The following is a 15,025-nucleotide window of genomic DNA, read 5'->3' on the forward strand; positions in this document are numbered from 1 at the left end:
TCGATCAAATTTTAGTATGTTGATGCCATAAAAATCCCTAGAAATCAATAAATGTCAATTTGCTTTCCAAACAAGGCTTAATTCTTTTATGTTTCGTTTACTGAGCACTGTCAAATGACGTCACAAGATAATATAAAATATAAAAAATAACAGCCACCGTACTTGTATCTGGTATTTTCAATACGCCTACGATGTTTGCGCATGTTGCAAAATCTGTGAATTTTCTATTTTAATTTCACCTCAAGCATTAGGTCGAATCATACCAGAAACCTGTTATGCTATTTATTGTGTATTAAGAGAAGAATACTTCATGGTAAGACTTAAAAGTGCATATTATTCTAGTTATACAAAAAATATATTATTATTTAATTTCAGTTTCCCAAAACGGAAAATGATTGGAGAGCTATAGCAACAGATTTTGAAAACAAATGGAATTTTATAAATTGTTTAGGAGCGGTGGATGGTAAACATGTGCGAATAGTTCCACCTAATAATAGTGGCTCATATTTTTATAACTATAAGGGCAGTCACAGTCTCGTGCTTTTGGCAGTTGTAAATGCAAACTATCAGTTCATTTATTGTCATTTTGGAACAAATGGCAGAGTGTCTGATGGTGGCGTTATCGAAAACACTGCTTTTTATGACAAGCTGAAACATGGAACATTGAACATAACACCAGCATGTCAGTCAAAATCCGGTGGACCTCTGCTTCTATATGTATTTGTCGGTGATGATGCCTTTGCCCTTCGAGAAGATTTTCTGAAGCCTTTCAGCCAAAAACAGCTTAATAGGGAAAGTAGAATCTTTAATTACCGTTTATCAAGAGCGCGACGAATTGTTGAGAACACCTTTGGAATTTTAGCTGCCAGGTTTAGAATATTTCATACAGCTATTAATATGAAGCTGGAAAATATCGAGAAAGTAGTAATGGCATGTTGTGCGTTGCATAATTTTTTACATAAAAATAGTTCTAATTACAGTCCCCCAATTTGTTTTGATTCTGAAGATACAGAAAGAGGTGAAATGGAGTTGGGCTTACGGCCTGAACCAAACACTTTGGTAAATTTACTACGAAGCCACCGTAGGAATGCTACAAATAATGCAAATGACGTTAGGCAACAATTTATGCACTATTTTTGTAATGAGGGAAGTGTCCCCTGGCAAGACGCCTTCGTTTAATGATTATATTTATTTTTATTTGCTTTTGATAAGCCAGTTAAAACTTCTTTAATATACGTTATGACAGAGTTATTTAGCATTTCATTTGCTACCTCTCACTTCTCTGTATATATGTATATATTTTTGTTATCGTTTTAATACAGCAGATATCAAAAAAGATAAAGACATTTAAAACAGAATAATTTTGAATTGCAGCTTATTATGGAAAAGGGCGAGGGGGTGCTAGACTACTTTTAAAAGTGAGTGTATTATATTTCACTAAACATGCCATGTTACAAAATACAACAAATATTTTTAAATCCTTACTTTGCTGTATTTATTTTGTAATTTAATATACATGTTTTAACATATTATAAAATAAATGTCCAGAAAATTCAACTTAACTTAATATTTACTTAATTAATTAAAACTATCATTGGGATTGTAATGTCCAAAATAAGTTCCTGAGTATAAGGATTTACCATGTTTTGTTCTTGCTGAACAGGGTTATGAACCTGTTGTAGTGTTGTAAAACTGGCTGTCTGTTGCTGTACAGCTTGCCCCTTTTGGGTAATAGTTATTTCCGAAGATTTGTCAATATTTCCCAACTGGGCTTCGAAAAGTAAATCCATAATTAATTTTTCTGCTACCATTGCCGTTTCTTTGGACAATTTTCGTAGTTTATAAGCCACTTTTTTGCCGACTACAGCAAATTCATCTTCTGCATGTTAATTTTTTAATTTTTTATGTACATCGATCAAAATGTCATCGGCAGAAATTCCAGAAACCGAGGCGGAAACTTTTGCCTTCTTTCTTCTGACTGTTGGGGTTGTAATCGAGCGGGACGTTGAAGCAGCTGATTGTGGTCGGCAGTTAGTTCTCGGAAGACTTTCATCAATAGATGAAGATTGTAGCGACTGGATGAACTGGCTTACTTCGTCCTACAAAATGTTCAAATTGTTTAGGTGGATACGAAATAAATTAGCACTTAAGGGATTAATTCAATTTTATTTATTTATAAATTACCTCATAGAATTCCCTGCTCTCTTCCTGAGTACCATTGTTATCCTTGTCATTCATGTTGTCTTCCTCCTCCTCATCCTGCAAACTACATACGCCTGATCGGGTGACTTCCTGATCACTCAAAAATGAAAGTTCCTCGAAATACCACAAGTTAGGTGTATAAACATCGTCACTTCCAGCCCCGCTGCTTGTGGATTGTTTAACTTTTTTTAGTTCTCTTCTGTAACTTCCTCTTAAACCATCAATCCTTTTCTTTACAGTCTCTTTTATGGCCTCAGCATCCACTTCCTTTAATTTGTCTACTAGTAGTTCATATGCTTTTTCTTTTTTATTACGATCACTATACTCCCGCGACTTAATTTTCCACAAACATGGAAGGGTACGATAGAGTTCAATAAATTATAGTAAGAATTTGCGATCTATTTGGCGAAGATCCGTCATTCTAATTACTAAAAGTGCAACAGCTACCCAAACTTTACTAAAAAAAATTTGGCCGCCTCGTATCTACGCATCTGCAAAAACCATTGTACTTTAAACCTGTTTACGCCACATACTTCCGACTTCTTTGCTCATCGTACAAGCCCACGGACTTAAATCAACGAAATCAGAATACTTTCCATGTTAATAAAAGTTAAACTTTGAATGTTAACTGCTTTATAGAGTATCTTATATTTTACGGAAAAAAAATGCTTTTTATTTTATTAAATAAGAAAAGTATTGTTTTGAGCCTGTTAAAATAAGTGACAAACTTTCCTGATAATATAAAGTGTGTTTTTTTGCAATTTCTATACAAGCATTTGGTATCATTGCATCCGAGATGTTCCAAGCAAACAAACTGCCCATAGTTCCATGGCAATACTAATTCTACCCTTTTAATATTCTAAGGGTAAGTCAGTTAAGGTGAAATGCCATTTTCAGGTAAATCTACCAAACGATGATTCTAATTTGTCCGTTCATCATTCCTCTATTTGTCCTATTCAAATTTATTAACATTTACCATTTTTCTTTACAAAAATTAGACATAATGTTACATTGACAAATGCCACTAATAAAAAATTAAAAAAGAAGAATTTCTATAAATTATTAATAAACTATTAAAAAACTATTAATTCCTATAAAATTTAATGTTATACTATTAAAAGGATCTTCAATGTGAGTCGAAGGACTGAGTATAAATCTAAAAATGTTCTTAATATTTTATTCCTGGCCTCTAACAGAAAACCTGAACTAGCTAGAAAGACTATGAAAAATTTAATAATTTACTATCCTAGCCGTAGCATTTAACTCTAAAAGGGAAAATGAAGAGGCAGAAGAAAAAAAAAGAAAAAAAAAGGAATAGAAGAGTAGAACTAATTCACTTTTAACTTTTTAACTAACTTTTTTACACAGTTACTAAATCTTAATTCTTATTTAAGTAACTCGTATTTACTTATAATATTTAACTTAACAAATTCAAGTTGTGCATTTGCCATTTTTTATATTTAATAATAATACCAACATGCTATGATTTCCATTATATTTCTGACTGTTTGCGTTACCTCTACTCATAGTATTTTTTATTTAATATCAAAGACAAGACTGTCACATAACAATTAAAAATAAAATCCTTTTAAATTGAAATGCTTTAACTAGAAAAGAAGCGTGACACAAATTAAAAACTACCCGCACCCTTCAAGAAAAGCAGAGTTTTCCAAGCGTAACGCGGATGTATTTTTATACGAGACAACGAAAATATTTCAGAGCGCAATTGTTCTAACGTGGATGAAATACTAGACTGGCTCTAATCCGTATGTCACGCGATGTTTTCCAAGATTTACGCCGGCCTTTAATGAAAATATACGAGATCGCTTTTTGCCAACTTTTTCCATCATCATCATCTCACCGTTGCGGTTATTGGCTTTAGTTATAGATATATGTCAAAAAAAAAATTGATAAAAATCTATACCTTTACCTATTTTGCATGTAAATATTATAAAATCCCTTCAAATATCCTATCTATTCTCATCGAAAATTGCTACTGTTAGAGACGGTATAGGCATTGAATATTTTATTCGACATTAACCTATCTACACTCTTCCAAAATTCCCGGGATAAAATACTTAAACGCGCTTACAGGGATGGTGTTTTGTTCTATTTAAATACTTGCCAGAAATTTTAATACCTTCGCGCTCCAAAATTGGATACATAAATCAATTTTCGGTGCCTTTGGATTCTCCTATTTTATGCTGTTAATTTGCCGCGGAAGTGGCATGTTTTACGGTTAAACTATATAGGTCTTAATTAATCAATATTAATATACGCATGGAAGCCCCCACAGTATTTTCTATTTTAAACTTTTCTCTAATTAACAAAAATAAATATTTATTTTCAAGTTCAAAGCATTTGGAATGTTTGATTTGATGAACCATTCAAAAAATCAAAAGTTATATATTTTATTCCCGGAATTTCTAGCTCCGACTCGAAAGACCATGGAGAAGTACAAGGTGATTTCCCAATAATAAAATAAATAAATAAATAATATCTTTATTTAGCAAAAGCTACATTAAATAAAAACATAAATGAAATATAAAAGAAAAGTTGGTCATAACTGTATCAGGACACTCCGGTTTGTCCAGGGATGGTCTCGGTAATGGAGAAACAGCATCCCGGTTCCAGAAATATCCTGTCAGAGGTAGACCATAAATTAAAACTAGTCTTAACCTAAACATTATTTCCTTGCCCCACTTATTAACATAAAAGCACAGTTAATTGTTGTTTGCCTTATAATAATAAAAATAATGTCGACTCAGGTTGATCGAGTCGATTCGGTTGCAAGCAGCCGATGACACACATTTGGAACTTGGTTGACCTTGCTGACCAGACACATTGGTCTCCCCGTGTAACACTTAGAAATGCTTCGGTAGTTCCAAGAAGCTGTAACCAGTATCCCGGTTGGCACAAAAATACCCAGTCAACAGATAAACCCACAATCAAGATTATGATTGGAGCGGAAACAATGTATACTATAGTAAAACTTAATAAACTACATAATTAAAATAACATAATAAAATAACAAACACAATATTACTTATTCATGATAAATCTTCTCAAGAGCCCTCTGAATTGATCCAAAGTAATACAATTTTTGATGTTAGCAGGCAAGTTGTTAAATAGAATTAAACCTTTGTATAGAACTGAATTATGCATTTGGGTTGTGTTACATCTGTCGACTAGTATGAAGTCTATACGATTTCTCGTATTATAGTTATGTATATCTCCAAAAACTCTTAATTTATTACAAATATAATCGAAGAGCATCTGATGTTTTAATTTAAAAATAAACAAATAAACGTTATACAAAATTCTTTGATGTACAAACAACATATCTAGGACACCCAACATAGAGACAATATTACAATTTAGAATCAGTCTCATGGCCCTATTTTAAATTCTTTCCAGTTGGTCAATTCTATACTGTGGCAAGTTAAACAATAATGTTGAATAGAACTGTAAATGAGGAAGAGCAATGGCGTTGTAGTTTTAATTTGATGTACATTGACAAATTTTTTCCAACTCTTGTGATAAATCCAACTTTTTTTGAAAATTTTCTCATTACATAATCTGCATGAGCATGAAAATTCAGATTGGCATCGAAAATTGTTCCCAAATATTTAATTTCTTTGGTATACAAAATACTTTCTCCATTCACAGAAATCTGTATATTGCCCAAGTCTATAGAACTTAATCTAGATCTCTTGCCAAATATACAAAACTTGGATTTACTTGCATTTAAACTTAGTTTATTTCTACAATGCCAGATAAATAAAATGTTGAGGTCAACGTTCATGACCTGTTGTGGTTGATGAATGTCTTTACCCACCACATATAACATTGTATCGTCCGCAAACAACACCCCCGCACTACCTCCACCATATCGTTGACATACAATAAAAATAGCAAGGGGCCCAAGACCGTTCCCGGTGGCACACCATGCTTTACATTAACACTTTCAGATGAACTATTTTTGTACATGACTCGCTGAACTCTACCACTTAGATAAGATTAAAACCACTTCAATACATTATTTTTAAGGCCTAACCGTTCTAATTTCCTAATTAACATTTCTCTACTCACGGTTTCAAATGCTCTCTTAAAATCCAAAAACACAGCAAGTACTAGATTATCAGAGTCAAGGGCCCTGAGAAAACTATCAACTATATTATTAATGACAGACTCATATGAATGATTCTCACGGAACCTCGATTGGGTAGGTACAACTATTTTATTTATATTACAATGTTCGAGTAGCTGTTCCTTAACACATACTTCTAGGAGATTTTCATAAATAGATATTATAGGTATAATTTAGTGTTTTGCACTTTTGGAACAGGAACAACAGTATAAAGTTTCCAGGATTGCGGAAAAACCCCAGTACTTAAGGATGTATTGATAATATCTAAAAGACGATCACCCACAACATAAGCAACATCGCAAAGAACCTGATTAGAGATGCCACTCTTCCCACCACCAACGTTTTTTAGATTTTTAAGCATTTCCTTCATTTTAGTCACCGAAACTTTATTAAATTATGTCAAGGTATTCTGGACTGAAGGTGGTTCAATGAAATTTGTTTGACCATTTGCTGCTGGTGGAATATCTACAAGAATAAGATCAATACTATTCACGAAATAATTACTAAATCTATGTGCAATATCATCCTCCTGTATAATGATTTCATTTTCAAACTTTATTATATTAGGCATGTTTTGGTTTTTTCCTGGCAAAAGCGTCTTCAGATTTTTTCAGAGTTCTTTTTGATTATTTTTATTTAGATCTATGGTATTAGCAAAAAATATATCCTTTTCTATTCTTATCTTGCTTACTATGTTATTTTTTATAGCCTTATATTCATTCCACATGTTGTCGTTATTTTCTATGGCAGCCCTTTTATATAATCGATCCCTTTCCTGCATTTGCTCCCTTATATCTTGAGTTATCCATTTTTTATCGGCATATTTCTGTTTTTGCATAATTTTGATCCTTGGGCATATACTGTCAAGAATTGTTTTAATATCTGTGACAAAAGCATTAGCTAGTAAGTCAACATCTGAACTATTACTTTTCCAATGTAATATGTAAATGTAAATGTATGCATGTTTTTCCTAAAGTTTATTGCATTTACAGGTTTTAAAAGACCTATATAATAGAATGGTCACTGATTTTAGGACTTTATGCGAAATAGATTTGTAATTTGAAATTAAATAATCAATCAGAGTCTGACTTCTTTGGACTATTCTAGTTGGAGTCTTAATTATTTGACTAAACCCATTGGTGTAAATGATACTTAATAATTTGTTACTATAAAAACCGTTTTTTAATAAATCAAAATTAAAATCCCCAAGAATAATGTTGGTGCCAAAAATTTGCTCTAAATGCACAATCTGCTTAAATCCACAAATTTGCTCTATATATCCCCCAAAAAACTCTATAAATTTGGCATCTTGTTTCTGAGGCGAATGGTACAAAACAGAGCACAAATATTTACCTCCACCCATAGATAGCTCAAAAGACAACAACCAGACATAATCATCAATAGACAATACAGACCCCACCTTATATCTAATATCGTTTCTAATAAGGGCCAAGACCCCACCTGTTCTACTGTTGTTACTAGTGCATTGCTCCAAATTGTACCCATCAATAATCAACTCACATGGTTCAATAACCGGCATTATGTGAGTCTCTCTCAAAAGCAAGATCTTAGGCCTCCAGTCATTTACTAGTAAAATAATGTTATCTTTGTTGTTTAGATAACCTTGGCAATTAAAATAAACAATGTTGGTGTTAAGTGCAATATTTAGGTCTAGTTGCTACTTAATATATTTATTCCTTTGTAACTCTTTAATCCGCTTATAGGAATCACAACTAGTTACATCCCAAGAAACGTGATTGACGTTTAGCCTAGGAAAGTATACAATTGATACACTTACTACTTACATTATATTCTTTAACATCATGGGGTCCACTATACTTTAGACACACTTTATTTTCTTTACACTCTTTTAGTAAATGAGCATACCGACAGCACTTGAAACACCTTCGGATACCATATTCGTTGAAGACAGGATAACGGTTCTAACCAATGTTTATCTTCTCTTTTTCAATAAACACTGCGTACGTGGTATCATCAACTTCCAAGATCATATTGAACTTTTTGCTTACGATTTTAGTTTTTCTCACAATTTGAATTTTTCGGCTTAGAGATTCTGGAACATTATTTTGACTCTTTATTTTGGCCAAAATTTTATTATCTGATAGGTTGTACTCAGACTCATTAATGCCTACCACCTTAATCCTGTGCTCTAAAAGTTTTGGTACCTCAACCCTGTAGTTGTCACCCATGTTGTTCTGGATCTGCGACTGAATCAAAGTTAGGTCCTTCTCATTGCCACACTTAATGATAACGCCGCAACTTTTAGTTGCTTTTCCTAGCGATAAACCGGCTCCAATAACAGTAGGATTGACTTTCTTTCTCAAATCCTCCTTCACTTGCTTTACGTCTTTCTCCGGACACTTTTGCTTTACAACCAAAACTTTGCCATCATTTTTGGTGCCTATTTCTGCAGCATATGACAACTTGGACTTCACACTTGATGGGGCTGTTGACGGCTTACATTCCTTCAGGCTGGCAATTTCACGTTTCAAATTCTGGTTTTTGTTTAACAGGAGATCGACTTTTTGATTTAACTCGTTAGTTTTACTGACTAAGAGCTGCAAGGTGGCCATAATATCTCCTACATTATCTAAATGAATAACAATGTCATCTGTTTGACTATCTGTTTGACTATCTGTTTGACTTATATTTCCTAGCGCGCTCTGTCTTATATGCACCATCACTAAATGCGGAGGGATCACACGATTCACATTTCCATGTCGATTTTCTTAAATGAAAACCGCGCATGTCAACATTAACACACTTTCCATGATAATACTTAGAACACCTGGCACATTGTATTATCGACTTAATGTCATCAAATACTAAATTACATTTAGCACAATTACTTCCTGGATCACCGTCATCCAGAATTTTGCCGAAAGATGTAAAATTTTAAAACACTTCTTTTGATATAAATTATTAATAAAAAACTGTACTCTAACCCTCTGAAACACGCAAAAACTATGGATCGCCTATCATACGTGTTAACTGCTTGGACTACTACGAACTACTACTATAAAAAGATATAAAGTAAAAGAATGTAATAATCTTTCGAATCCAGCTGAAGTGACCAAACAGAGAACCTAAGAACTTGCGTAATATTTTATTCCTGGCATTTGAAGCTCCAGCTCGAAGAACTTTAAATGAATATAAGTTAATTTTCTAATAAGTATACATAAATAGGTACTATATTACTATTATAGCTAGAAGAACCGTAAAAGATTTAATAGTTTCATAAAACAAAAATATGAAATGTTCGATTCGAACTCGAAGGACCATACAAAAAATCTAAGAAATTTCATAATTTTTTTATTTACGTTAATGATTGGACTTCTGCTTAATTAGATGTTTAAGTAGAAAATGAAAGCAATTAGAAATAATGTGTTATTTTCTCATACGTTATGTGAAATTTAAAATAATTAAACTTAATTTAGAATAAATGTCTAAAGATTCCTCTCGTGTACCAGCATTTAAAAGAATTGTGGTGGACTTTGGTTTGATTGGATGTTGGAGTAAGAACTTTAAAAAAATATTTCGTTTTATAAAAAAAATATGAAAAGCTTTCGAATCCGACTCGAAGAGCCATATAGAAAATAGAGCAACTTTCATCATATTTTAAACCTGAGATTCCTTGCTCGAAGCAGAAAGACCATAGGGATATAGAGACATATAAGGACCATGCAGAAAGTCTAGGAATTTAAATAATAGTTTACTCCGGGCATTTCTTGATCTGGCTCAGAGAACCATAAATATCCATAACTACATAACAATAATAAATAACTATAAATCTATAAACTTTTATAATATTTAATTTCTGGAATTCCTTGCTCCGTCTCGAAGTACCAAAAGAGCTTAACGTAATATCCCAATAGTATAAAAATATATCTGAGCCTGCTAGAAGAACCATAAGACAATTTAATAACTTTATCATATAATGTGAAATGCTTTTGAATCCGACTGAAAGCACCATACAGAACATCTTACGACTTTAACAAAATTTTATTCATGGCGTTCTTTACTCTGGCTCGAAGAACCACGAAGAAGCTTACAGGACTTTTCCAATAGTAAAAAGAAATCTGTGCTTGCTAAAATAACCATAAAAGAATGTACTAATTTGATATTATAATGTCAAAAGGCTTATGATTCCGACTCGAAGATCCATACAAAAAATCTAAGAACTCTTATATTATTTTATTAATAACATGGGAAAGCAAAGAATTTATTAACAGAATAAAACATCTGTGTTTGCTAAAAGGGCCTTAAAAGAATATAATAATATTAATATTATAATATTAAATAATATTTTTATAATAAAATAATACGAAACTCAAAGAACCATCTAGAAAATCTAAGAACTTTTATAATAATTTACTTAGAGCATTTTCTGATCCGGGTCGAAAAATCAAAGAGAAGAATAAGGTAATATTCCAAGAGCAAAAAGAAATATGCGCTTGAAGAACTGTGAAAGAATTTCATAATATATGAAAAGCTTTTGAATCTGACTCGAAGGATCATATATAAAAACTGAAAACTTTACTAACATTTTCTTAAGAACATTCCTTGCACCGCCTCGAAGGACCAAAAAGAAACTTAAAGAAATTTCTCAAATGTATTAAGACACATGTGCTTGCTAGAACGATAAAGAGAGTTGACAAGACTGTTCCGAGGCCCCGCAGCCGAATACATTCTTGTATGTGTCTACGCATCGACAAAATAATATGATCGATGTGTGGTTGTGCCGCTTGTAATACAAGCAACTTAAAATTTCTGGATAGTTTTACTAGAGTCTGTGGCAAATAATGCAAAGTGGTTAGTCTCCTCAATATCATATTCCACATAAATATGTTCGATCGGATTATAATCCGGTAGACAAGGTGATCAAACAAAATATTAGTAAAGGGGTAATCGGCTATTATAGGCAATAGTCCCCCAAACTATTACTCCAATAGTCCTGTGTAAATGCCTCTCAATAGCAAATCCACGGTGCCGTCTTATCCTTCTGCGGTCATCATGCATACCGAGACAGAATGGAGATTCGTCGCTGAAGATAAATCTATGCCATTCTGTCTGCGAATGTTGCTGTTCTTTGCGACGGTATAAAAAAAAGGCCAAAAGCCTGAATGCGAAGATAGAGTGTACACGTAGTAACAGGTCTCCCTTCTTCTCCAACCTATGGGTTAGCGATCTGATGCATAGTAGCAAACTGGTTTCATAGGGATAGTTATCTAAAGCACCTATCTTTGTATTCCTCGATCTTCTTCTATCCAAATTTGATTCCCACGCATTACCATCATTACAGTACAATTAACCCGGTGGCTATATTTGCGATAGGACAAATCAACATCTCGATAGGCAATAATTCTGCCGCTGTCAAAATTGCTAAGATGGTAATCATTTTAACGTTTTCGAAGAAGGCATTTTTTTATGCTTAACCCTAGTAAATGGATGAGCAATAACTAAAAATATCTGGACTAATCACTGCACTTATATCAGTCAAAATAAAATGCTTTCATTTCAAAACAAACCACCTTTAACATCGAAAAAAAATCAATTTAGATATACAAAGGGACATTTAATTTTATATTTGATAAAGTTCTGTCAATTACCTCCTCATCTCCAGTTAACCTTACTTTGATATGTCAAATGGGAACCCCCATCATGGGACACATCATTGCAAGCAGCATTAAAATATCTATGCAATAGTGCCAAAAAAAAACTAATTCAATTGACGTATCTGCGAATAGTTACCAAAAATGTTTGGAAATAATGGATATTTTATCGACTTCAAACTTTTGTATTTCAAATGGCTACCCTAAATGGGATACATAATTTTTAAAGGTCCCATACAATCTCCCATCTAACCAAACCGAAAAAAGCAAAATAGGTTGACGTATAGTACGGTAGCAAATAGTACGCAAAAATGTGTATGGTAATAAAGGACTTTTTATGAATCTAAATTTTGGTCAAGTCAAGTGTGACCACACATTATTTGAAATGGCAAAAAATTTCCTTACTTCGCTAAAAAAATTGATGCAAAGTTAAAATGATGCACCAGTAAAAAGTGTGGTAATAAAGAGTTCATTGAGACCAAATTTTTTTTCTAAGTGTGCAGTATAATATTTGGCGCATTAATCTCCTAGTATTTTTTGCATTACCTAATAGGTACAAAAATAACACTGCAGAAACCAGCATTTTTAATACGTTTAAAAACCAGTTGATTATTATTATTGTTAAAATTGTCATTCTGACGCTTTGAATTCAGAACTGCGAATAATTTAAAATGGTGTGTACGCTAGCCGAAATAATAGAATATTTTTCTTTATGGCCCTGGAGATCGGAGCACTCGTAGAATCGCCAGGTCATTTAATGACAGACATCTAGACAAGAACGTAGGCCACAAATATGTACTAGAATTGTTAAGGAAGCTTGAGGAAGCGCGATATGTCTGCAATAAAAAGTGTACTGAGGAAAGGGTTGTTAATGAAGCATGCCAAATTGGGGTACTGGAACAAATTCGCAATGGATCCAACATCATCTATCACATCCCCAAAATGGCAAAGTTAAATAATATGTCAACAGGTGATGTACACAAAATTTAAAAAAAAATTTTCCCTTACAAAATTCAATTCCTTCATCTGCTAGGAGAAGACGATTTTGATAGGAGAATTGAATTTTGCGAACTGATGCGCCAGCGAATTGACGAGGATCCCCATTTACTAAAGAACATCTGCTTCAGTGACAAGACAACTTTTTTTCTAAATAAATTAGTAAACCAGCATATCGAGTGGAAGTTTGACTAAAGGGCGTGGTGCAATTGAATGGCCCGCACGGTCGCCAGACTTAACACCACTAGATTTTTTCCTTTGGACGTATTTAAAAAGCTACGTTTGTAAAACCCCACCTGTAATACCCCACGTTTGTAAAATATTAATGACTTAGAGGATCGAATTACTCACGAATGTAGAGATATTAGGGGACAAACACGGCCAATATTCGTGAGAAATTTCAAAACAGATTTGACTAATGTCTTGCGAGTAACGGAGTACATTTTAAGCACTTTATAAAATAAATTCTGTGAACTGATTAAATTGTTTATTTTTTAAATACCTTTTTACATCTTTACTGTTTATAAGTCCATAAACCTAAATTTTTTTACACCGTTGGGTGGTAGGTTGTACGCCCTTTAAAATCGTGTATCATACTATAAGATAGCCATTTAGCATACCTAAGTATAACGTCGATAAAATATTCATTAATTCCAGCTATTTCAGCTCACTTTTCGCTAGTAGGTCAACGGATTAATTTTTTTTGACACTGGTGAAAAGACACTTTAATGCTGCAATGTCACAGGAAAGGGGGTCCTATTTGTTTGACATATCAAAGTGAGGTTGGCTAGAGGTGAGAGGTTGGTAAAAGAACTTTGTCAAATATAAAATTAAACGTCCCCCTCTATATTTAGATTGACGTGTTTCTTTTTTGCTTTAAAAGTTGTTAAGGGTAATTTGTTTTGGAATGAAAGAACTGTATATAGAATTTATTAATTCGATGACTTATTATGAAGAAGCTCTTGACTGTCATTCGAGGGACCATACAGAAAATGTAAGAACTTTTTTAATAAAGAGTTATAATAAGAACTTTTATAATATATACTACGAGTATTCCTTGATCTGGATCAAAAAATTAAAAAGAAGAATAAGGTAATATCCTAATGGGATAAAAAAAAACTGTGCTTGCTAGATGACTGAAAAAATTTAATAAATTCTCATCATCATATGAAAAGCTTTCGAGTCCGACTTGAAGGACCATACAGAAATTCTAAGAAGTCTTATAGTAATTAATTTTGAGCATTCTTTGATCCGAGTTGAAAAATCAACCAGAAGAAGGTACCTAATATCTCAATAGTGTAAATAAATCTGTGCTTCTTATACCTTGTTAGAAGGACCATGAAAGAATTTAATAATTTGTGCTAGAAAGGGCCAATAAAAATTTTATAATTTCATAACATCATATGAAAAGCCTTCAAAACTCAAAGACCATACAGATAATCAAATAAATTTTATAATAATTTACTCAGAGCAATCCTTGATCCAGATCGAAGGACCATTAAGAAGAAAAAGGAATATCATAACAAGATAAAGAAATCTAGGCTTGCTAAAAAGATCATCTAAGATCAATCTAAGAACTTTTGTAATATCTTATTTCTGGTATTCCTTGCTTCAGCGTGAAGAAACTTACCTTAATTTTTTAATAAAATAAAGAAATCTGTGCTTGCTAGTAGGGCCATGAAGGAATTTAATAATTTCATAATATAATATAAAAAACTTATAAGTCCGACTCAAAGGATCCTACAAAGAATCTAAAAACTTTCGTAAAATTTTATTGGTGTCATCCGTGGAGAAGCATAAGGTAGTATCTCAATAGTATAAAAAATATGTGCTGGCTAAGTGACCATAAAACAATTAAATAATTTTACTCTAGAAAGCTTTCGAATTCCACTCGCAGGACTATCCAACAAATCTAAGAATTTTAATAATAATTTATTCCAAGCATTACTTGATCGAGCTCAAAGAAACATTGAGATATATAAGGTAATATCTTCATAGTATAAAGAAATATGTGCTTCCTAAATAAGTTCTTAGATTTGGTCGT

Source organism: Anthonomus grandis, chromosome 6, assembly GCF_022605725.1.
Source record: "Anthonomus grandis grandis chromosome 6, icAntGran1.3, whole genome shotgun sequence".
NCBI lineage: Eukaryota > Metazoa > Arthropoda > Insecta > Coleoptera > Curculionidae > Anthonomus > Anthonomus grandis.